This window comes from Alligator mississippiensis, chromosome 4 (genome assembly GCF_030867095.1).
Source record: "Alligator mississippiensis isolate rAllMis1 chromosome 4, rAllMis1, whole genome shotgun sequence".
NCBI lineage: Eukaryota > Metazoa > Chordata > Crocodylia > Alligatoridae > Alligator > Alligator mississippiensis.
This window is the reverse complement of record NC_081827.1, coordinates 40,593,561-40,619,162: the sequence shown is the minus strand read 5'-3', so window position 1 is coordinate 40,619,162 and position 25,602 is coordinate 40,593,561.

The following is a 25,602-nucleotide window of genomic DNA, read 5'->3' as shown; positions in this document are numbered from 1 at the left end:
ATATCCTTCTAGATGTCAAAGATAGGCTAATTGGGTCCTCCTTTTACAAAGAAGTGTATTATGTTTGTCCTTCTCCAGACCTGTATGAACCTACCCCTCTTGCAGGAGCTCTTGAAGATAATCGTTAATGGTATGGAGATTGCTCTAGATAGGGTTTTCTTAAGCACTCAGAAACAAATTCCTTTGGACCCTGTGACTTGAATATACCCAAGGGCATGTCAACACTGATTCAGGATTGACTTAAGGTTTTTCCCAACCATCCTCCCAATGTAAACTCCCTTTGTCTTTCCTCAAAGCCTTATTTCTTGAGCACAGAACTAAGGTACATTCTTTATTCCCTTGCATCATGCAAAGGAAAGTCCTTCCAGGAAGCAATCTGTGGATTACTTCTGTTTCCTTCCAGCCTTTTTTTGTGCTTATGGGCAGTAGAGAGAGGAAGTAGGATACAAAAGAGCTATAAGATAGAAATAAGGGTACTGTGGGACAGCTGATGGTAGGCTTCTCGTGCTCTAGGCCTGTATGCCAGGGAAAATTCCAAAGAAACTGGAGGAAAGATCAAAGAAGGTAAGCAACAGAATCAACCTTATACCCACAATTCAATAGAGCTGCCAAGCTTTAGGTGGACTGCCACCAGGAACTGAGATCAGGGACTTATAGTATAGATCAAGGGAAGCCAACCTGCAGCATACATGCCACAATTGGCACTGGCAGCCTCTGTGTGTAGCATGCAACAGACTGGGAAGGGGACAGGCAGTATAGCAGCAGAAAGGGTAAAAAGCAGAAAGCAGAGCAGCAGATCAGGCAGGGGAAGGGGACTGGAGTGGCACTCAGGGAGGGCATACAGCTCATTTGTGCCTGCCAAAAAGGTTAGCCTCCCCTTGTATAAATGGTTGGTGAGCATGGACTGAGGATGCTCTTAAGATTGACCTTACCTGTAAAATGTAGACAAAGCCTAGTTTACCTAAATATTTTTTCCACTTTTATTTCCTTATTCTACTCAATATGTGTATTCTTTATTTTTAATTTTAATCATGTTAAGCATCTATCCTGTGGCTTTCAGCTGGGGGGCCACAAGACCATTTCAAACATGTCACAGCATGGGTGCTGCTGTATTCAGATTAAACTGGCCCATGCACCCTCTTTCCAAGAGATACGTATGGTCTGGGAAGTGTCCAGAGCAGGAACAGGAGCAGATTTACCTAATATACATGTAAGACTTGGCTCAGCTTAGTTCAGTGCCCCCACCCACCCAGCTCCCAGTCGCAACCACGGCCTCCACACACACACATGCAAAACATCACCAGTGAGTCCAGTGTAAAGCAGAAAAACCCTCAGAGTGGGGAGCATTGATTATTTTTAACATATATACGAATGACCAACTGTTACGGGGTGGGGTCCCTAAGGATGGCCATGATGCCCCTAGGGCCATGAGACTGTGCCAGCTTTGCCCTATCGGCGCCTTCTATTCTTACCTGCCATATCTTGATAGTTAAGATAATAGATGGTAGATAGGGAGGCTGCCCTTAAGTTGCTATGCAGTCATGGTCCTGGTGGACCTCACTAAACTGTGTGGGTTCTTAGACCCCTTTCAGGGTCCCGTTCTAAGTAAGTGCCCCATGGGACACCCCTAGCTTTATGGGCTAGATGCATGGCTCCAAAACCACCATTTACCATTCCCCATGCCTTGCAGATGGTATGTAGACATTGTCTCTAGTGATGAGGCCTCAGTTTAGTTTGGCCTCTTGTTGTCACAGGACCCTTAACCTCAGTAACTGTACTCTCTGGCACTGGGGCTCTGCATGGTTGTGTGCCCCAATGAGGCCTCCTCCTCCTCAGTAGCCTCAGTCTGGTCCACTAGATTAAAAGCAACAACATAAATATGAGCCCCTGGGCTATAACATAACAGCAACTGTAACAGTGGAGAGCACACTCTTTCTCTCTAAGAGGCTGTTTCTCCCTCAACAATGTGTGACTCCTAGCTCTGGATACTTTAGGAACTTCTACACCTTGTTAGTCTCACCAACAGCAGCACAGGCACCCAGGTATCTCTGTGGAGCTTTTCAGCACAAACTCCACTCCCTCTGGCAGCTGCCAAGGCCCTAAATGCCTTCAGTCCCAGCCGTAGGGCTTATATGGCCCCCAAGGCCCTGCCTTCTTCCAGTCAGCTGACCAAGTGCACATGCAAGCTAATTCCCTCATTAGCCTGCTGCCATAGTGTCCCAGGGGGACAGTCACTGGGGAACAGAAAACCCTTCCTGCAGTGGGACTGGGGATGGCGGGTGACCCGCCCCTACAAGAAAAGCCCTGAAAAGGGCTTACTTACTGATTTCAGGCTGACAAGTACAGGATGAGCGGTGCTGGGAAGAAATGACCACACGGTTCATAAGCTGTGCTTATTTCCAGTTGAAGCCAGCATGAGCAGATTGCATCATCGCAAAGTGCCGACTGACTGGGATAAAAGCCGGCACCAAGAGAGGCACAGGGAGAGTGGAGGAGACAGCCGACAGAGAAGGTGCTCTCCACACCGAGCACAGGCAGTACCAGTGTGCAATGGTGAATCCTACTCTGTGGGGAGCAAGAGAGGTCCTCGGCAGGAGAGAGGACCTGGAGCAGCATCGGGGGACAACCCAAGCCTCAGGCACTGGGGCTGTGAGCGAGGAAGGGCTGCTACCCTAACCCCTCAGCCTCGTTTTCCTTTTAAGTGCCTATATTCCCTCTTTTGGTTCCTTTCTTACCCTTTTTTTTTTCTTCTTCTTTTGGCCAGGGGCACGGGCAACACTCCAGAGAAGGGATTAGCCTCAGAACCGTGGCAAGCAACTGGCTGGCCATTGAAAAAACACCAGGAGGTCTAGGTACCCAGCCACCTGTGGAGTCCCGCAACAAGGAAGAGCCAATCAAAGTCCAGGTGGCATGAAGAGCAGGGATCAATGAGACCAGAGGGCAAGCCACACAAAGACCAAGTGGCTCGTCCTGTAGGCTGGCGTATGGAAGGGGTGTAGGGGAGGCGGAGCCCCACGGATACCCGTCAAGAGGTTTGACCAACCTGGGAAAGCCCTCAACAGGGGAACCCACCAAAGTTCAATCAAAGTTCCAGCAGGTGAGTTTTTGGGCTTTCACCACAGCAATCAAGGATCCCTCCAGAGGTCACAGGAGCCCACGCAGTGCCCAGCACCAGGCACACATGACAGGGTGGCACGTGAATGGATACTCAAGACCAGGCAGACACACACAGTAACCTGCACCTGTCGGATTTCTCCCTGGTTCCTAAGGCCCTCTCTCTAGGCAGTTTCTGCCCTTAAAGGAGCAGGCACCTTAGTGCCCTGTGACACCAGCCCATACAAAGCATACGAGGAGCTTCATATATGCTGATGATTTATGCATCACATAGCAAGAACAAGACTTTACCACTGTCGAGAACAGACTGATAGGCACTGAGCAACCTCTCGGATTACTATAATAAAAACCAGCTTCGTGCCAACCCAACTAAGATGCAGGTACAGTTTTTCACCCATACCATAGAGAAGCTGAGCAGAAATTAAACATCACCTGAGATGGAATCTCACTGACTAATTTCACCCAAACCCTGTGTACTTGGGGATTACATTGGACTGAACACTTATCTTCAAAGCATGCATAGAGAAGACAAAAGAGAAAGTCAGCACCCACAACAATATACTTTGAAAGTTGGTCACCTCAAAGTGGGGAGTAAACCCAGATATATTACAAATCACTGTTATTGCCTCATGTTACTCCACTGCAGAGTATGCACATCCAGTATGGGAATAATCAGTTCATGCCAAGAAACAAGACCCATTTCTAAAGAACCGCTGTTGTGAAATAACAGGATGTCTAAAGCCAACACCAAAGGATAGCTTGTACTTACTGGCTGGCATTGCACCACCTGATAGTCAAAGAAAAGTCGCAAGCAGAAAAGAAAGATCATGGTAGATGGAAGACACCAGGCATCCACTCTGTGGTCACACAGAAGTAACGAAATGGATTAAAGCACAAAAGAGTTTTGTGATTAATGCTGCACAGTGCCATTGTAAACAATGGCTGACAGGGAGCGACTGAGGTTACACACAATCAGGGGCTCTGAAATAGACCTGGAACCCCAGGAGAACCTTTCCAGAAGGGCTGATCTAGACTGGTCAACATGGAAACGCCTAAATTGCCTACACATGCAAACTGGAAGATCAAAAACAAACATGATCAAATGGGGCTACTCTAATGAAACAAATATATAAAAATGAAATGAAATGCAGCCCATGGAGCACCTGCTCATTTGCTGACTACTTGATGAGACCTGTATGAAGAAGGGCATCACTGCAGCAATGGAAAGAACCATTGATTGTGCATAATTCTGGAAAAACATACAGTTTATGACAAAAGAAGAAAAAGAAGAAAGAATGTAGCAGAGTGATGGAAAAGAGCAAGACACTGCACCCCTTCCTTAGCCCCATCTGCTCCCCACAGTACTACAAGGAATGGAGAGACTGCTGGCTGTTGGGCTGGAGAGAAAACCTGGCCTGTAGTGGAACTCATAGAAGTCCTGGGGGTGGGGAGGACACATGACACTTACTGGAGTGGCACCTGAGGGTCATCTGGCAGAGAAGCCAATGGATTAGCCGCTGAGAGCACCAACAGGGAAACAAGAAGTGGCTATGGAAACCACAAGGTGGGAGGGAGAGGGAGAGAGAGAAAGAGAAAGAGAGAGAACGAGAAGAAAGTGGGGGAGGAGGGAGGGGGGAGGGTGGAGAGGGGCAGAGGCAGAGGCAGAGGGGGCAGACCTGACTGCAGTGTGAGTGGCCCCTCTGTGCTTGGAGCAAGCCCCTCCCAGCAAAAAGGGGCTTATTCAGCTGCTGACCACTCGCACTGCAGCCAGGTCTGCCCAGCTGGATCTGCCCAGCCCAGCCACTGTTGCCCTGTGCTTGGAGACACCTCTCTGCCAGCAAGAGGGGCCTTATTCAGCTGCTGCCTCTGAGCACAGACCTGGCTGGGCAGACCTGGCTGCAGTGCGAGTGGCCCCTCTGTGCTTGGGGCAAGCCCTCTCCTGGCAGGAAGGGGCTTATTCAGCTGCTGGCCATGGGGTCTGCCTAGCCAGGCCTCAACTGAAGCTCAAGGGGGAATAATGGGGACTGAATAAGCCCCCTCAGTGGCTTGCCCTGGCACAGAACAAGCAGCAAGGGCCAGGCCCCACCCCTGCCCAGCAGCTGGAGTAGTAAACAATGGGTGCCTGACAGGCAGAAGCCTATCACAGCTTCCCAGCAGGACCTCACTGTGGGGCCAGCAGAGCAGCTGTGGAGTCTGACAGCATTGCAGGGGTTTGCAGGGCTCTCCACACCCTGTCGTTGCCACGAGCAGCCCAAGCCTGCAGCTCAGCCCCTTGCCAGGAAGGGACTTGCTCTCCCCCACAGTGTGACAGGGGCTGCTTCCTCCAGTAAGGGCTCTAGCCTTCCTGCTGCAGTGGTAGGGAGGGGGCACAGCCAGGCAGGGCCCCTGGGGGGGTGGGCAGGGACAGGGTTATGCCTCTTGCAGAGGGGACAGCTGGGGGCCTATTCTGGGCAGAGAGCCACCTGGCTGCCAGTGGAGGAACTAACTCTGTGCCCTGACCCCTTCTGCCTCTAAGGCCATGGTGCCCCCCTGCTGCAGCAGCAAGCAGGAAGTGTGGGAAGACCCAGCTTGGGTTCCTGCTGGTGGCACAGGGAGGGGGAATTAAACTCCTCTATGGCCAGACCCCTGCTAGTCCCTGCCTGGGCTGGGGATCAGAGGGACGGAGCCAGCCTGGCTGGGCTGGAGCAGAGAGCCCCACCCAGAGAACATGCTGGGATGCTGGTCTCTGATCTAACTCAAACCGCAAAGGTTCTGGGACAGACAATGCATAAACTGGTTTGAGCCAAATCAGTTAAGTCTGATACTACATTCAACCAGGTTTATCTCAAACTGGTTTCAGCCTTTTTGAAACTGGTTTATGTTTTTCAAGTTCTGCCATAATATGCTCCCGCAGACCTGGAAAAAAAAACTAAGTAGAACCAGACAAGAACTAACTCTTTGTTTCTATCTCATGCAACTTTATCTATTACAGTTTTGAGTAAACTTGTCCTCTGTGATATTATTTTGGGGGTCAACTTGAGATATGTGATAGTTTGGGGGTCAACTTATTTTGCAGTGGACGTAGTCTTTCTGGACTTTAGAAAAGCCTTCGACACTGTCTCTCACCTCATTCTCATTAAAAAAATTAGGTGACTGTGGTGTCAATCCCTACACAGTCAGATGGGTCACCAATTGGCTGCAGGGCTGTACCCAGAGAGTGGTGGTGGACGGGTCTTTTCCGACCTGGAAGGATGTGGGCAGTGTGGTTCCACAGGGCTCGGTCCTCGGGCCTGCGCTGTTAAACATCTGCGACTTGGACGAGGGGGTGAATAGCACCTTGTTCAAATTCTCAGATGACACTAAGATGTGGGGGGAGGTGGGCACGCTAGAGGGGAGCGACAAGCTGCAGTCAGATCTGGACAGGTTACAGGGGAGGGTGGATAAGAATAGGATGGGTTTCAGCACTGACAAGTGCAAGGTACTGCACCTGGGGAGGAAAAACCAGCAGCACACCTACAGGCTGGGGAATTCCCCTCTCGCCAGCACAGAGGCAGAAAAGGATCTTGGAGTCATTATTGACTCAAAGATGAACAAGTGCCGCCAATGTGAGGCTGCAGTCAGAAAGGCTAACCACAGCTTGTCATGCATCCACAGATGCATCTCAAGCAGGTCCAAGGAGGTGATGCTCCTCCTCTATGCGACCTTGGTCAGGCCCCAGTTGGAGTACTGCATCCAGTTCTGGGCACCGCTCTTCAGGAGGGATGTGGACAACATCAAGAGGGTCCAGAGAAGGGCCACTCACATGATCAGGGGGCACCAGGGCAGGTCCTATGAGGATAGGCTATGGGATCTGAACCTGTTCAGCCTCTACAAGAGAAGGCTGAGAGGGGATCTGGTGGCCGTCTATAAACTGGCCAAGGGAGACCAGCAGGCAGTGGGAGAGTCCCTGTTCCCCTGAGCACTACCGGGAGTAACAAGGAATAACAGCCATAAGCTGACAGAGAGCAGATTCAGGCTGGATATCAGGAGGCACTACTTCACAGTCAGGGTGGCTAGGATCTGGAACCAACTTCCAAGGGAAGTGGTCCTCACTCCTACCGTGGGGGTCTTTAAGAGGAGGCTAGATAGACACCTCGCCAGGGTAGTCTGACCCCAGTACTCTTTTCTGCCTGTGGCAGGGGGTCGGACTTGATGATCTGCTCGGGTCCTTTCTGACCTTACTAACTATGAGACTATGAAACTATGTGAACTGAATGTCTGTTCTGTTACAGGTTTAAACCAGTTTCTGATCACTTAAACCAGTTTATGTGTAATGTCTGTCCCTGGCCTAAATGAGGTAACACTGGAGAGCATCATTGTTCCAGTGAAGAGACAGCTGGGCAACCAGGTGCAAACAGTCTACGCAGAGACATAGAGCTAATGGACTAAAGTGAAATGAGTTTAATGAAGGCGTACACAATATGGCCAAGCGATAGCATGATGACTGACAGTGAGGCACCAGCAACTGGGCAACCAAAGGGAAAGGGAACAAGGATGATAGAAAGACATCCTTTTGAGCCCTGCTACAAAAGGGACTGCAGTAGCAGGGAGAGACATTAATGACTGTGGGGCAGGGGTCCCTCTAAGAATTCCTGAGGACTCAGTTACAGGTGACTCTGGGATATGGGAGTGACCTGCTTTCCTGCTGAGGTCACAAGGAATTCACGGCAGAACAAACCCATTGAAACTGCAAGCTGAGTAAAAGTTTCATGGCTGCCAGAAGAGCAACATCTGAGACTTGAGTTGGTTGGACACCGATAGGGTATGATGAGTGGTGGAGTCCTGCAATGGAGGTCAACACACCAGGTACCTATCATCATACATGAGCCAACTGTTCCCTTTTTTGGTCCATTCTTTTCTTCTTTTCTCCCATCCAGGCATGGCAGGTGAGTCCAAAATGGGGACATCAGCTGGCAGGACCACTAAAGACCAGCAAGGTGCCCTATAACAATACCATATAGCTTGCATTTCTTAATATATAAAATTAGCTTAATCCTTCCTCTTATACATATTAATAATCTTGCTTCTGTTTGCTAAATCTGGTTACCTTTAACTGGAATTTTCTATTCTGAGGTAATCTTTTCATTCTTAGGTGGTAGTAGGTTTTGCTCTGATTGTTCCTCTTTTGCCCAGACTATATTTATTCAATATAGTTAGCCAACTTTCCAATTCCTTTTAAGCCAGGAATAGTATTTTTTCCATCTGTTCCTTTCACTAGGTGCATGTCTCAACCACAATTCAAGCTAAGCATGGAGCTTGAGCTAAACACAAAGGTCAAAGCTAGGCCTGAAGGCCCCTGGGTCCCAACAGAGGAGAAGGAGAAGGAGACCCCTACAGTCACAGCTTACACACACACACACACACACACACACACACACAACATCACCAATGAAACTAGTGTGGCACAGCTGGCCCCTACCCCCAACCCAAGACTCCAGGCAAGGGGAGTGGCAGGGCCTATATACTCCCCACCCCCACACAGACTCTGTAAATCCAGGCCAGGGAGCCTGCTTCTGCTGCCATCATTTTAGGCCAGCCCAGCCAATTTACCGTTAGGTTTAAGCTTGCCTAATGCAACCAGTGCTGCCTGCTCCTGCCACAGCTACTTTCCAGTTCATACCTCTTGGAAACAGACATGGACTATCTTACGTCGGTGGTAGCAGCACCCTGGAAAAAGATTTTTCAAGTTTTTGTCAGGTAAATCATATTATGGGGATATGATTACTCCTCACAAATATATTGGTGTAGGAATATCAGAGAAGGAAAAGAACCATTTAAGTTAAGGGTCCATATTGGTGTAAGATCGAGCATGTTCAAAGAGTTCATCAGCAAGCTGTGAGAGAGAACAACCATGATTCTCAACCAGTGCCGCTAAATTCAGAAAAAGTTATGGAGGCATGCCTTGAGTCTAAAAAGGTTAAGAATCATTGATCTAGTCATAGTTGAAACTTGTTTTATAAAAAAATGAAATAAAAAAGCCATTGAATATTTTTTCTTTCTGTCATCCATTATAACAGGCCTGTGCTTTCCTTTATCTTTCTCCAATTATCCTATTGATCAGTAATCTTGAAAATATCACTGTTTATGGCAGTAATCATGCTGTATTTCCCTTTAAATGTCTACATTGGCAAAAGAATGAGCCTTTTGCAGCACCACTTTAAATCAAGTACTATCATGCTGTACTACAGGTGCATATATATACAATATTTACACACAACTTTCCAAAAAAAAATACCTTCCAAAATTGAGGTGCTACACTTAAGTGAAGATACTGATTTTCTGCCCAGAATAGAAAAAACACACTTTGATTCCTTCTCCACCTAAACTTTAAAACCAACTTCCGGGCAGTAGTAGTGGCATTTCTATTTTGGCAACTGAGCGTGTCAGTTCAATGGCTCATTGCTCTTCACTCCACAAGTGCTAACAACTGTCTCTTCTTTTTAATAGTCTTGATGTTTCACTAATCAAGCTAAACTTTCTTGTTACAATTTGGCTGTCTGCTAGCTACTCCTATTTCATAGCTTTGTAGACTACTTTTAGCTCTTTTCAAATGTATAGATCCTTCCATGGACACCAGTCTTCAGCAGCAGCTTGAACATGTTTGAGCTTCTGGCTGAGCACAAAAGGAAGGGTGAGTGAGCAGAAAATTAGGCTCCGTATCTGCTCTTTGCAGCCATAATTCTGGAGAAAATCTGTTTGTTTGGTTTTGGGGGTGTTTTTGTGAGTTTTTTATTGGGGGGGGGGGTTGCTTTATTCTGCCTTCCCAAAAAAAAAAGAGAACATCTTTTTTGGAGCACATGGCATGCAAGAAAATATGATCATTCACATATCTAAAATGGAAGCAACATTTAAAATAGTAGTAGCTAATAATACTGGATTGGTTGTCTGAATAACTGAGTAACTTCAGCCTCATATAACAAACCACAATATATGTGTAAAAATATTCTTCACTTTAAAGAAGATTTTATATTAATGTAATTTCATTTCCTTTTTATATTTCTGATAAAATATGATTTTAATTGAAAGGAATTACTTACCAATAATCTGAGCAAAGTCTAGTAAAGCTTGTCTGCATGCATTACACACTATTCTGCCAGTAAACTCATTCCTAGCTGACACTGGCCCACCTCTATCCAGATTCTTATGAATAGGGATCTTATTAGATTGAATTAGAGTGTCCTTTCTTCTTGAGAGGTTATTGAATTTGGCTGAATTTAAGAGGTAATTATTAAAAACCCTTGCAGAGTATACCGTCTCCTACTTAAGTATTTCTGTTGATCCATAGTTTTGCTGCATCAAATCAGCCATTAAGCCAAATAAACTTGATGTCACCATTTTTCTGCACCTTCCTGCTTTATCTTCTCTCTTCTATCCTTGATTTTTCTGTTCTTTTCACCTATTTTCCCATTCTGTTTCATGCCCCTGCACCTTGAAAAGTTCCCCAGTTCTCATCCCCTAAGGCTGTCTCTCTCTTCAAATCTGTCCAAAACAAACCTCTGCAAGCAGTTCCTCCTCCCCTCATCAATAATACCCTTTACTGAACTGCCCTCCTTTATCTTATGTTGTATGTGTTTGTTTTGCTCAGAGACAGCAGATGTTCTTGATTCTGTGCCTGTAAAATGCAGAGATACTACAGAGCTATATAAAAGAGTAATGTAATGAATACAGGGGTGTAGGTTGTAGCGGTGTTGGTCTACATAGGCAGACAAGATTCTTTGGGTGAATCTGATCTCTTTTATTAAACCAACTTAAGTGGGGAAAAAAAATTTTAGCAAGCCTTTGGGTTTAAAAACCCTTCATCAGGCTGAGGAAGCCTCTGCAGTTGGTGTGTGGTCTTCCTGGATGGAATCAATAGTAAAGAAGCCAGAGGCTGGTATGCATGCAAGATAGGCAGTCAGTGAAGATGTAAATTGAGGAGTCAGTGGATAAGAGACAGGCTGGGTGGAGGGAAGGAGAGAAAAGAGGGATGAATGTAGCAGTTGAATAGTGGAGAGATACCTGGGGAGTCAGATGTCAGGCAGATTATAATGTGTCATAAATCCAATGTCTATATTTAGTTCATGATTTTTTGTATACAGGAGTTTGGTTGATGAAGTGAAGTTCATAGGCTCCTCTCTGAAGTGAAGTGTTCTGTAAGTTCCCTTTGAGGATTAAAACTGAGAGATTGGAGAGAGAGTGGTTTTCTTGTGAGAGATGTGCCCCACAGGTAATTGGGTATTCCCGTCTTTGATGGATTTCCGGTGTGCATTCATTCTGGTGCGCAGTTGTTGTTTGGTCTCTTCTACGTATCTTCCATGAGGGCATTTGGTGTATTGGATGATGTGAGTGGGTGCTTCTAAAACCAATTATAAAAAGGGAAAACTTCAACTTAGAGCTTCGCGCATGTATTTTTCTTTCCTGCCAAGACTTGATGGGATTTAATTCAAAATATGACACATGGATAGCTCGGTGCTATTAATTACAGTCAAAGTCAGTCTTCTTACACTTTTATTTCTCTAAGCACCTCTTTATCTGGGTGCTCACTTACTCTCTGAGAGCGAAGCCTATGCTAGTTATTAGGCAACACGAGACTTCAGGGTACCATGCCCTTAATGGGAAACCCACTGTCGTGGGGCACCTCGCTGCCCTGCTCCTAGAGAGGGGAAAACTGCTGGGGAAAAGCCCTAGCAGGGATAATGAGCTCAGCTGTGAGTTGCCAGGGCAACTCCAGATAGATTAACTCACACCTGACGGCGGTCAGCTGGTAATGCAGGGCAGGGCCTGGCCCTTATAAAGCCCAGGGCTGAGGCCAGGCTAGCAGTTCCCTGCCGGTGGCCAGATGGAGAGGAGCTTCTGGGGCTGAGATGCGAGAACTGCTCGAGCAGAGTAAAGGATGGCAGCTCTGGGAGATTGAAGCAATGTTGTTATAGCCAGGCGGCCTTAAGTTAAGTTGTAGCCAGGAGGCTTGTGGTTTTGTTGTTGTTGTTTATTACACCGGTGGCAAGGGTGAGGCTATAAGGGGTTGGAGGAGGCCTCATAGGGACCCCAGAGGGGTGGGGCCCCTAGCGCCAGTGAGGGCGCAGTATTCTCAGGGGGAACCCCCAGTGGTATGGGGACCCCGGCGCCAGTAAGGGCGCAGTATCCTTAAAGGGGCCTCACAGCGGAGTGTGAGGACCCTGGCGCCCAGCGTGGGCACAGCGAGCCCTAGAGAGGGGGCAGTATTATTAAGGAGCCCAGTGGGGGCACAGCAAGCCCCAGAGAAGGGGCAATAGTATCAGGAAGCCCGGCGCGGGCATATAAGGTCCCAGAGAAGGGGGACTATTGAGAAACCTGAGATGGGCGTAGCGAGCCCGGCCGTAGGCTAGTACGGCAATAGCCCTCAGATAGGGGCAGGGTGCTGCGGTGGACCCTGACAGAAGGGGTTAGCAGTACAACTCCCCAGGAGAAAGGCAAGGTGCTGCGGTGGTCCCCGGCAAAAAGGGATAGCAGTGCGGTGAGCCTGGATAAGAAAGGGTAGCCATGCAGTGGGCCTAAAGGACCGGAGACTCGATAGGAAGTCCCGTAGCGGGCTAGATAATTTTAGAGAAGGCCCAGAGTGGGCTCGACAAGAGTCCTCATGAGGGGCCTTATATTAGAGAAGGCCCGGGAGTGGGCTAGACCACAGAGGAGGCCCAGGGGAGTGGGCGTGTATTTCGACAGACCAACATCCAGTACATCTGCGAGGCTTGGGGTGTGGTATTAGGGGTTGGTAGGAGCCAAGCGTAGCCCATAAGGCTAGGGTGACTGGAACGCACCCTGTGTACAGGGAGACCCCCGGTGGGTCCAGGAGAACACGGGGACGGAGGTCCCAGCTAACCGTGCCTAGGAGACGTAAGGCAGCCTCCCAATTTAACTCAAGATCAAAGACGTGGCGGGCGAGAATAGAGGGTGCCCTTGGGCCGAATAGGCACGGAGAGAGGGCCTTAAGGAGCTCACGGCCCTCCTGCGGGACCCTGCCGTGACACCCACAAAAAAACAAAAACAAACCACAAATGTGGGACTAATCACTAATAAGTCTCTTTGCAATGTGGGGTCTTGGGCTTCCGCCCCTTGCCCTCTGTGCCGCAGAACAACTTGACATGGTCTATTTATAATACCACCAGCTGGCCAGCAGTTCATTCAAAAAAAAAAGTCTCTACTTAAAGTCAGTCTACCTATTTCTGGGTATAGACAAACCATTCTCCAGTCATGGCTTTCCTCAGCCACTTCTTAGCATTCGCCTCCAGGGGAAACATCACTCCCTGGCTTCTCTCGTGCCTCCACACTAATTCAGCTCCATCACTCTCTGTCTCTGGACCACAGATCTCCCTATTCCCCTTCCGGGGGTTGTCCTGATGTAATCCTCAGTTTTTAAAACTAGTCAGTTTCAATTACTAATTTTCAAGTCTTCAGGTGCGGCAAACATTCCCAGTGCCAGCCAATCACATCATCGTCTCCGGCATCTCGCCACCGCTTGGGTAAGTTTCTTTTCCTTTAGCTGTTTGCAGTAACAAGGTCATGGGTTCCCTGTTACAGATGAGATGTATTACATTTCTAGAGGTGCAGCTGTAAGATGCAGGGATGCTGATGGTTTTGTTGTGGGGTGTAGTAGTTGTGGGGGTGGTGGAGATGTGTTGACAGGTTTTGCATTTCATGCTATGGCATGGTCTGGATCCATTCAGTGTGTTCTCAGCCTTAGGAAGTTTGCTTCTGGTGATGAGGTTAGCAAGGTTTGGTGCTTATTTGAAGGCTAGGATGGGTGGTTCTGGGAAGATCCCTTTAAGAATAGGGTCTCTTTCTAGTATGGGTTGCAGTTGTTTGAGGACTTTCCATATGGGTTCGAGGGAGGGGTGATATATCATAACCAGTAGTGTGTGATTCATGGGGGTGGGTTCTTCTGTACTGCAGCAATTCTTCACGTGGTATCCAGGTGGCTCTTACAAATGTGTAATCTATCTTTCTGGAGGAGTGTCCTTGTTGGGTGAAAGCCTTTTTAAGATTGGTGTGGTGGCAATCGCCTTTTCTCCTTTCCCTAATCCAGCCTGTCTCTCACCCACTGACTCCTCAATTTACATCATCACTGACTGCCTGTCTTGTATGCATACCAGCCCAGCCTCTGGTTTCTTTACTATTATTCGATCCAAGAAGAGCACACACCAACTGTAGAGGCTTCCTCAGCCTGATGAAGGGTTTTTAAGCCCAAAAGTTTGCTAAAAAAAAATTTTCCATTTAAGTTGGTCTAATAAAAGATATCAGATTCACCCAAAGAACCTTGTCTGCCTATGTCATGAATATGATGCTTTTGCAATCAGTCTCCCTCTAAGATGCACAAGTCTTTTGCTGCAACCAGCCCACATTGTGCCTCTGAAGTTCAATAGTGTTCTGCCCATGGAAATGCATAGCTTTCCAGTTCTGGCAATCTTCTGTCATGCTAGGATCTAGCTCAGTCCAATGAGAGATTCCCTGTTGGGATTCAGCTCACTGAGAAGGGATGCTGTGAATCGGTGGACAGTTATACATGAACACAGAGACTGCTCCGAAGCACTTGAATTCCAGTCTGTCAGAGCAGATTAATCCAGTCTGTTGGAGTGTGGATATTGCCATGCTCCAGTAGCCTCCTGCATCTTGTGTATCAGTATCCCCACAGTTAAAATTGGCAGTGAAGGCACTTAAACAAAAGCTCATCGAACAAACTTTAGTTCAAGTGCTGCCACCACCACCATTTTTAAGTGTAGGGATACTGATACAAGAGATGCAGCAGTGCTTTAATTAGACCACTGCCCCTCCACCCCAGGAGCACATGTAAGAGTGCCCAGTGTGTCTGACAGACAACAGAATTTACAAAGGAGAAGGATGAGGAGAGAGAAGAGAATGGCTCAACTACTATTTCCCCAGTAAAATTGGAATTGGATAACAACAGAGGTGTGGCAGAATTACACAATTATGTGCCTCTTCTAGATCATTTCTAAACAAAGGCAGTCACCCAAGTCAAGATGCATATGGATTTTTTCAGGCCAAAATGGAGGATTTTGCAGCTGCTTTGTGAAGTGAAATAGGGTCGTGTTCAGTGTCCTTAAAGGTGAAATAGGGTCTAGGACATGCTCTTTAATTACCTTGCCATGGAATATTAGTGTGACAGGATGTTGCAAATAGAGAAATTAACCCCAGCTCAGCTTCTCCCTCCCCTTGTTCAGGTGCTCAAAGAAAAGACTATGAAAATTGCCCCTTAAGAAGAAGAACGGAGGGAATGAATGCCTTTGGAAGCACAAAAAGTACACTCATTTTCATATGACTTGGCTAAACACCAAGCTGGGGGATTTGCTGTTTTGGATTATGTTAGCTTGTTTTACTTTAATGTTATTAATGCTAACCCTTGAGAAACAGGAACAGTTGCTGACTGAAACTTTTTTTCTGTTGGGTCATTTTTCTGCATCTAGAGACTTGTCTTCCACAAACCAAGGCAAAGAACATGGGCTTGCAACTTCTTGGAAATGTTACTGTCATATAAAGCAATTTATATTTTTGTGATTTCTTGCATTTTACTTCTGGTTATTTTTTAAGCAGGAATTCATTAAATTTAGTTACATTTTTTTCATTACCTCTTTTTACCTTATTTTTGATAATGCTTACATTTTTAGTTTCTAGAACATAAATTTTGAAATACCAGTTGTCTATTACATTATTACATGCTTTATATGTTGTCTCTACTGAAGTAATGCAGTTAAATCGCTGTTGAAGTTGCTTTCTTAGGGCCTGGCCTGAAAAGTCAGTCTCCATTCAAGAAATTCATCTTACTGACTCCTTGCTAGTAAAGGACTCTGAGGCAAATGTAGCAGGCGCATGCCTAATGTACCTGCCCACAGTGGCACAGATGGCTGGGTGGCGCCTGAGCTGGCTGGAACCATGCTGACTGGAAGCGAACCCTGAATTGGATCAGAGCCCCAGGACAGTAGGTCAAAAGCATGCCAGAGACTGGAGTAGGGGGGAACAGCAGGAGCCAGGGCACAAGAAGCAGGTCTGGCCATTCTTGCCCCTGCGTCAGCACACGGGGAAGAATTGGATGCTCTCCCTGCTGTGGGGGAATCTGAAGAGGCGCCAGACATGTTCCTCACTGGAGGTAGGAAGCTGGCCACCCCCCGTGTGGCAGCTGATGAACCAGCTCCATCTCTCCCAGCTGTGACTCACAGAGAAGCCATGAATATTATACCTACCAGAAGCACCCAAGAGACACCACTAGAAGGCATCCTGGCAGCTGGAGACAAGCGCTGCCCTATTTGTGTCACAGCAGGGGCCAGGCACTCACTTAGGAGCCCACACCAGATGACCCTAAACCTGCAGGGGGAAACAAGGGAAAGCCCTGCCAAAGAAGCACCTGTATTGCATGGGCCCACTACCAAGGGTGTCTGCTGACTGACAGCTCACCAGCAGGAAGCTGGGGAGGAGCGTTGGCCTCGCAGGAGCATGATAGTGTTCACCCTGAGGCAAAGCCAGACTGGTCCGGTGCCAGAACAAGAAGGGCCTGCCCGGAGAAGGCATATCACATAGAGGCACAAAGGGTCCAATAGTGGGGTAAGAGGGGTGCGCAAGGCCTGAAGTAACTTCTCCCCCAAAAAGGGGGAGAAGCTTGGGGTAGTGAGGCACCAGTGCCCTGCCTGGCCACCAGGTCTGAGTCATCTGTTTTCACCTTATCCATTTAGTTTTACTTCTTTTCTGCAAAACTTTAAGCACTGGTTGGACCCACACAAATCCAAGCCTCAACGGCCGCCTGCAGAGAAGATCAAGCAGCAACACCTAAGACATCCCAATGGGAGTGGCAACAATACCAGAGTGGAAAGAGGTGGGATATAGGGGAGGAGGAGCCCTGCAGAAGACACCCCACTGTGATCCCACCTGACCTGTAGAGAAACAGTTTTTCACCTCCAGGCTAGTACAGGTTGACCTCTTGGAATGTCACATTGTGGCAAGTGAATGGGTTGGGTGTGACATGGCCCCAGGGAAGCAGGTCACACCCATGGTGTTTGGCCAGCAACACCAGGTCTCAGCCTGTCACACAAGTCCTATATCTGGGATCATTAGGAGACCTGTTTAAAGAAGCAGACAAACTCTAATGTTAAATAGCATAAATTACCATAATTCAAAATGCCATTTAAGAACAGTTCCTCCATGGGGCAGAGAGGGCAATTAATATCTCCATTAGGAAGATGCAAACTCAGGCCCTCTCTCAATAGGCACAGTCAATACTGTGGACGGGGCAGCACTAGATGGGGTTTGGGGGGGCCATAGTTACCTCAAAATTTGCCTTAGCGCCCCCATAGCCACCCCTCCCCTGGGCCACTGCCGCCCACCCTATGCAGCTGAGCCCACCCCACTCCTGCCTGCAGCCCACAGAGGCATAGCACTCCTGCCCCAGCCAAATAAGTATGTTTGGCCAGAAGATGTATAGTGCAGCCCATGCAATTTTCTGAGTGTCCCACCTCAGCCCCCACCACTGGGAAGAGGCTGGCAGTACTTGTGGAGTAAACATATTACACCACAATGAGTCAAATGAGTTAAACAACCAACAGGAGACATTCAGAAACTTGCAAGATAGTACCCTTACCACAGCATCCAAGGGTTTATGTAGGTGAAGGAATCTCTAATCACATTAGTAAATTAATGGGAGAACCATAATGTCTGGGCAAAGACATAAATCCTTCTTGTCTTGTGGGGAGGAGGAGGAGGAGGAGGGTGGAGGGAGGTATTGTTGTCAAGAACAGATGAGGAGAAAGCACACAAAAATCTACCTTCAATAGCCAAGATTTCTGTGGTCTTTCAGCAATAAAGTGAACACTGCCATTCTTACCCAGAGAGGTTGTGGACTCCCCATCCTTGAAGGTTTTTAAGACACAACTAAACAAAGCCTTGGCTGGCATGATCTAGTTGGGGATGGTACTTCTTTGAGCAAGGGGTTGGACTAGATGGCCTCCTAAGGTCCCTTCCAACCCTAATTTTCTATAATTCTGTGATTCTTAGGAGTTCCTCTTGTATAAATACTGCAGGATTTGCAGGATTTGGCCCTTAATCCACGTACAGGCTGCAATACAGTTTAAAAAGAGAAATGTCATGTTCTTGTTATCACACCACTTGGAATCAATATCCACAAATCCAGCCCTTTGACTTATTTCTCCTGTACCATGGTGAGATAATAGCTGTGTTTGTGACATTAAATGAACTGTGAGCTACAGTTCATTCCTAAAAAGATGCAGGCTGTTGTTTGTGTGAAACTAGAGTAACAAAATTAAGGAGATTGAAACAGCAAGTTATTGAAACTGGGCCACAGTTTTAATTTTGTAAATAACACGCATCGGTGTTAGCAAAATGATGAGATAGGGAACTTACAGACACAGTCTTCAGAAAATATTTAAAAAGTGGTGCTCCCCACAACAACATGAAGTCAGATGGTAATAGCTTCTCGCTGGGTACCTATGTGACCCCAGCATCCCAAGTGCCTCACATATGGGCAGGACAGTACTATTACCTCCAATGTGTAAGGGAATTGAGGACCAGAGAATAAGGTAAGCTCTTTCAAATGTGACCTTTTTGTCATGGTGCACAATGCTGGATACCTTCAGGTTGATTTCTAAGGAAGATAATTATCTACAACTGCACGTCAGTTAAAGAAATGGTCAGCATCACTAATAATTAGCCCTGTGGTTTCAAATTGGGTGCACAGAAAATGAGTCATTCAAGGTCAGAAGCAACTTTGGAAAATATAGCTGTAAAAGACTTATCCAAGAAGGCACCGTAAATCTGTGACAGAGCCTGGAATTGAATGCAAATTTCCTAAACCCCTTTCTATTGCCAGCCTCCTCTTCAATAAAATGTGACTGTCTAAAAGCATAATATGGAGAAGTTAATTTCTTGACTTTGGTGTAACTTTGTATTGTATTATTGTAGCTTTTGCTATTTTCTTAATTTAATATACAGGAAAGTAAGACACTGATGCATTTATCTGGCTACCTGGGTGACCATAATCATGAAGAAATAGTCTACCCATCACACCCCAAAATAAACTCAATCCAGGCTGGAGGAAATAATCTAGGACTTGTGGTCATACTTAAGAATCCTTGGATTTTAATCATGACCAGTGATGTTATAATTAATACACTTATTTAGAACTTAACAGAGTAAAAACTGTGAAGAAATTGCTCTGACTGAATTTCAGATCACCTAAAACTTTCAAAGATTCTAGAGCACCAAAACACCCAGTACTTGGATTTTTTAAAAGCATCCAACATACAACACCTAGTAACAACACCTTCCTGCTAGCCTAGCTTTTAAGACTTCTCTTTCAGCCTTTATACAGTGCTTTCTTTAAAAAAGGAGTGGAGTTAACTAAACAGACCACCAGTACCTCAGCACAGTTGATTGCTTTACTATTTACACAACCAGACTGAAGAGAATAACTTCTGTAGATGACAAGATCAGTTTGTAAAGGTTTTATAGATTAATGAATGACAATATTGGTGGACTGTAGCAGAGCTATCTCTGTTTCTATACTACAGTAAAGCACACCTATGATCTAAATCTTTTGCCAGCATTGATTTCTTTCCATAATCTCTGTATTATTGAATGAGAGGCATCTACTTTATTTTTTTGTTTTTGTGGATAATCAGAGGTTAGTTAACTGGAATCTGGCTGCCTCAGGAAGTTAGCAATGAATAGAGCTTCTATCTTCTGTGTTGCTGGTTTGAATGCAACCTAAGAATTAAGGCCTGATCCAAACTCCACTGAAATCAGTGGGCATCAGGTCCAAATGATTAGGGAAAGCTTTATATTACAGGCTGAAAAATAACTCTGGTTCCAATTTGTTTTCCATTTTATCTAGCATCAGAGTGGCAACAGTAGTGAGGCTATTTAGATAAAATACTTATGCCTAACCTTTCAAAACAATTATACTTAGTATGTTGGGTGGCCAAGGGCTGAAAGCCAATTGAGCAACATGATACATAATGCAGAGGACCTCTCCCTGAGTTCCATCTGCATGCATATCATGGAAAGATCAAGTTTAAAGGAGCATGGTATTCCTGCTAGATAGAACTAAGACACTTAGGGCACCTATACACATGCTGGACATCTGCTTCGACACGTGCTAATTAGCATGCATTGGAGCAGACTCAATTAATTGATCTGCTGGAGTGTGTTAATTAATGGTCTCCAGCAGCCTCTATGTCATATCTATTCAGCTTCCCCACACTTCTTAATGGCAGCGGGGGTTCTTGAACTAAAGCTCATTGAATGTTTAATGAGCTTTAGTTCAGGCGCCTCTGCCCCCATTTTGAAGTGCAGGATGCTGAATAGATGTGACACTGTGGGCACTTTAATTAGAGCAGCTCTTGGAGTTGCTCTAGTTAAAGTGCCCACCCCTCTGCCCTGGAGCATGTCTATAGACACTAGGGCTATGTGAAGCTTCAGTAGCTGATTTGATATGGAAGAGATTCAGCCCAATTTGGTAGCTGAATCTCCAAATCTGAATCGAATCGGGAGACCCATTATAAGGTCTGAATTGAATCAGAAGCCTCCAAATTGCTTCAGAGAGATTTGGAGATTCGGACAACTTGCAGAAAACAGAAGCTGAAAAGAGGGAGGGCTTGGGGTGATCTTCCATATATGGAAAAGGAGGGTGGGGGGGAAAGACTGCTCTGATATTGACATCTGTAGCTGGCCAGTCACTGTGATCTTTCTCTGAGTTCCCTTCCAGTCACGGTGCTCTGGGAGAGGGATGTAGAAACAACATATAAAGCTGTGTCTGAAGTGATCTGTGCCTTTTATGAGCTGTCTCTCTCCTGGAGCATCAGTGTCTGAAAGGCTTTGGCTTGCTAGCTAGTCTCTCTTCTTGTAAGTTGTATCCAATCTTTTCCTACTTACAATCCCTGCAATCCCTATTCTTATCCTGTCCATTTCTTTCAACCTATTCTTCCCCCAAACCCTCTTATTTGCTCTTGTTAGTCTGTCTTGATTCTTTCCCCCCACAAAAAGAAATCTGTGTTTCCCTGACAGTATGTCATCACTGTGCAGGAAAGCACAACATATATTACACACACATTTTGCAGCACACCAAACATTATGAAGCATGCTGGAAAGGCAGGTGCCAGGTCTTCTGGCCAGGGAGAGAGAGGGGGCAGAGGGAGAGCTGCAAGTTTCTGCCCCCCTCTGCCCCCGCCCCCACCCCAAACATAGACACACCCTCTTTCCTGGCAGCAATGAGTCCTCTGCTGCTAGTGGAAGCAAGGAGGTGGTAGCAGTGCCTGCACCTGCACCACCACCACTAACACCACTAGCCAGCAGCAGCATGACATTCTCCACCCCAATTTTAGTTCCCAGCATGAGCCTTCCAGTGCCAGAGGAGGAGCTGGATCTGGAAGCAGAGGAGCTGAGGACCATAGTGAAGGAAATTCTGGGGAAGGAGGGGGAATCTGAGTTTGTGCTCCACACCCCTTAAAGTTCCCCTAGAGGCAGGTCTCCTTCTCTGGAAGGCACTTCAGAGGAGGTTGTTGGGGCAAGTGGCTCAGCTCCTCCTCTTGTTGTGCCTCTTCCTGGTGAGGAGGAGGATAAGGCAGGATGTCCACCCTCAACCCAGAAGCATGTGGGTAGTGTAGTGTGGGATCATTTTGACGTGGCAGATGGTCCCAGGTATGCTACCTGCCAGCACTGCTGAAGGCAGATTAGCCAGGGCAAGGAGGTGAAACGCTTCCCCTCCATGGTGATGCTGCTGTACCTCAGGAGGCAGCACCCCCTTGCCCTTGTTCCTTCTCAGCCTGGCACTAGTGGGAGCATGCCCAAAAAGAAGTCCCCCTCTTGCTCCAAAGCCCCCATCCCCAAGAAGCAGATGCTGGCCACCCTAGGGGGGTAGAGGGGGAAAGGTGGAGATAAAGAGGTCAAATTCTGAAGGCAAGCGAGGTCACCCAGAGCATTGGGGAGATGCTTGCTCTGGATGGCTGGCTCTTCTCCTTCGTTGAGCATCCAGAATTCAGGAGGGTCATGACACTCATTGCCCCATCATACCAAGTGCCCACACACACCACCTTCAGCAAGATGGTGGTATCCTCCCTGTATAAGGCATGCAGGAAGTACTTGAGGGAGGAGCTGCAGAAGGTAGGTCCGCAGGTAGCCTTGCACTTCACCTCAGGCATCTGGAGCAGCCAGGATGGAGATCATGCCTACCTCTCCCTCACTGGGCACTAGTGCGATTAGTCAGGGCATTGGTGGGCTCTCCTTCAAGCAGAGGTGATGGATGAGTCCCACACAGCAAGGGGGCCATGAACTGCATGGTGCAGGGGTGGCTCATTGGGCAGGGCAAGCTCACCCACAGGTTCATGGTCACTGACAATGGGCCAATATTGTCAAGGCGGTGTGCAATGCCAACTTTGTTGGCTTCTACTGTGTGGCACACAAGTTCCACCTTGTAGTCAGGGACACCTTGGAGAGGGACAGGGCTCTTGGTGACAGCACGATCGCTACCAGCCAGGTCATTTTGAAATGCAGGAAGGTGGTGGGCTACTTCCACCGGAGCATCAAAGCGGGCAAGATGCTGTGGGACAAACAGGCAGAGCTGAACATCCCACAGCACAAAATCATACAGGATGTGAACACTCTGTGGAACTCCACACATCTGATGCTTCAAAGGCTGGTTGAGCAACAGAAGGCCTCCATGAGATGGCCTTGCTTGGAGAGATTGGGATCAGTGGCCCCCTTAACAAAATGGAATGGGATACCATCTCCCTGATCTTGGTGGTGCTCAAGCCATTTCTCAAGGCCACAGAGAGCCTCGGCACTGGCAAAGCCCTCATTAGCCAGGTGATCCCCATAATGAAGGAGCTTGAAAATGAAATGGAGACATTCCAGGGGATCAATGTTCCTGGATGCGGCAAGCTGCTTTCACCAGAGGTACAGGCATTGGAGAAGCAGCTGAAGGTAGGCATTAAAAAATGGTTGGATTCATTGCAATCCAGTACGGTCCATGTGCTGGCGGGCATGTGTGACCCAAGGGTGAAGGGGAGCAGCAGCAAAACCCTCAATCACTGGATGGAGGTGCTGGTAAACAGAATCAGGGAGGCAGAAGGGCAGAGGTGGGGGGATATGGAAGAGGGGGATCCACTTTCCCATGCCAGCACTCCAACCATGAGCCAAACTCCTCCACTATAGCCACTGCCAATGTGGGCCAAGGGCATGGCTTCAATGTTGGGATCCAGAGGCACCAAACCCCACCATCAGGCAGGTAGCACGGAGGCCTCAGTGGCTACCTAGCTCACTGAGGATGTGGAGCCGCTGCACTGTAACCCCTTGGCCTGTTGGGTAACCTGCAGCCAGGTGTGGCAGGATCTGGCCATGGTTGTCCAGGAACACCTGTCCTGTCCACTGACCAGTGTTCCAAGCAAAAGGGTGTTCAGCTTTGCTGGTGATGTTGTGACACCCAACCGAACCTGCTTGGATCCTGGTTTGGTGGAACAGCTGGTGTTCCTGAAGGTGAACCTCCCACTGCTGGGTTTCCCCAAGCTCTACATGCAGACAGAGTAAGTGCCACCTTCCTCACTCCACATCTATTTGCTTTCAGAACCTTGAGGTGCACTTTCACAGAAACCCCTGCACCACTCTGCCTGAAACCTGGCAGGCATCACACCACACAAGGGACTACCACTCCTGCTGCATTCATCCTGCTCTGCCTTAACACACACAAGTGATACAAGTTTTGCTTTCAACAGTTTGAGGTGCACTTTCACAGAAATCCCTGCACCCATCTCCTTGAAACTTGGCAGGCTTTATGCCATCAGAAGGGACTACCATCCCTGCTATTTTCATCTGAATCTGCAAACAATGACAAAGTTATAAGTATTTTAGTGATTCCCCATTATAGTCTATGGACAAATTTCTGAATTGGCGGCAAATCTCTGCATCCAGCTAGTCCAAATTGAATTGGGACAGTGATTCAAATCACCAAATTGAATAACTCTCCCTTCAAATTGGCCAAATCTGAAGCGAATACTTGCTGCTTTGCACAGGTCTAATAGATGCCCTTAGTCCCAGAGACAAACCACGCAGGGTGCAGGAACCAGGGCAAATCAGCCCATGTGGGACCCCGTCCCCACTGTGATCCCATGGGCCCTGGACCTGAAGAAGCTGTCACAACCATTGGCGGTGATGGTGGGGAGGGGGGATAGGTAACAAGTGGCTAGACGCAAAGTTGCTGCTCTGCCCAGCTCCAAGGGGCTCGGAGCAGTTGCCCCGATTTGCCCCCACCCCTAGGAATGGCCCTGCTTAGACCTGTAGGACACTTCCTATCCACTTAGATAGGACTAGGCACCAACCAAAGGTAGGATGATTTGGAAAAGCTAATGCTACTACTGAAACTTCAAATGACAAGCAGAAATGTTCCTTTCTCAATGCTGCGATTCTAGAATTTTTCATGGCATTAAATCTTTTTTTATTCTAGTGACTGAGTGATAATTAATGCTGTATGTTGACTGTGTTCTTGTGAATACAGTGGTTAATTTTATACAACACTTTGAAGATGAAGTACTGAGGTGCTGTTATGCCCACTGTTTATTGCTTCTTTCATGTCTGATTAGCATTTCTTTTATATTTAATTCAGGTATAAATACCTAACTACAGCTGGGTTGGCCAAGCTGCTTTGACACATGGGCCACACGCTGATTACAGATGGAGGCTGTCGCATTTGATTGTTCCATAGTTGCTTCCATCTATTGCCAGCACATCACATTGTTCCCAGCTGTTGTTCCTTTGCTTGCTTGTCCAGGACCAGGATAAGGGAATCTCAGTGATTTCTATAGAAAAGGGCCCTTCTCTTACAGCTGCCTGTCATTTCTGTCTATGTAATGCACAAAGAAACTAGCCAACAAGGGCACAACTGCTCTCATTGGCTGACTAACAGGCTGAGAGTGGAACAAAAATGATGTGAAGGGAAGAAACACCAATTTCCTCTCCACTCTTCTCAGCCTGCCTTGCAGTAACATTAGGGGGCCAATTTTCTTGGAGAGAAGAGAGAACCTTCCTCTCTGCCTCAGGGGTGGGACACAGGAGGTTGCTAAAATCTAGTGTTAGCTCTGGGAAAAAAATAAGCAATGGATGCTGTTTACATAAAATTACATTAAGAAAAGCAAAACAAAAGAATAGCAAAAGAAAAGATATTTTTGCTAGCATACCTCATATACAGGTAATAAATGCTCATTCACAAGCAATTATACATATCTTCTGTTTAAAAGTATTAAGATTCAGGTGAAGCTGAATATGAAACCAAATTTTAATACTTAACCACAGGCATCAATTGTCAGCACAGCATAACCCTTCTGTAACAAAAGCAGAGGCCTCCACTATTTGATTGAAGGAATAACTCCTTTAGCTACTAGCAACAATAGACTTGTAAGTCCTGACCTTGCCAAGATTTCCACATTGCTTGGCTTTCGACACTGAGCGCTC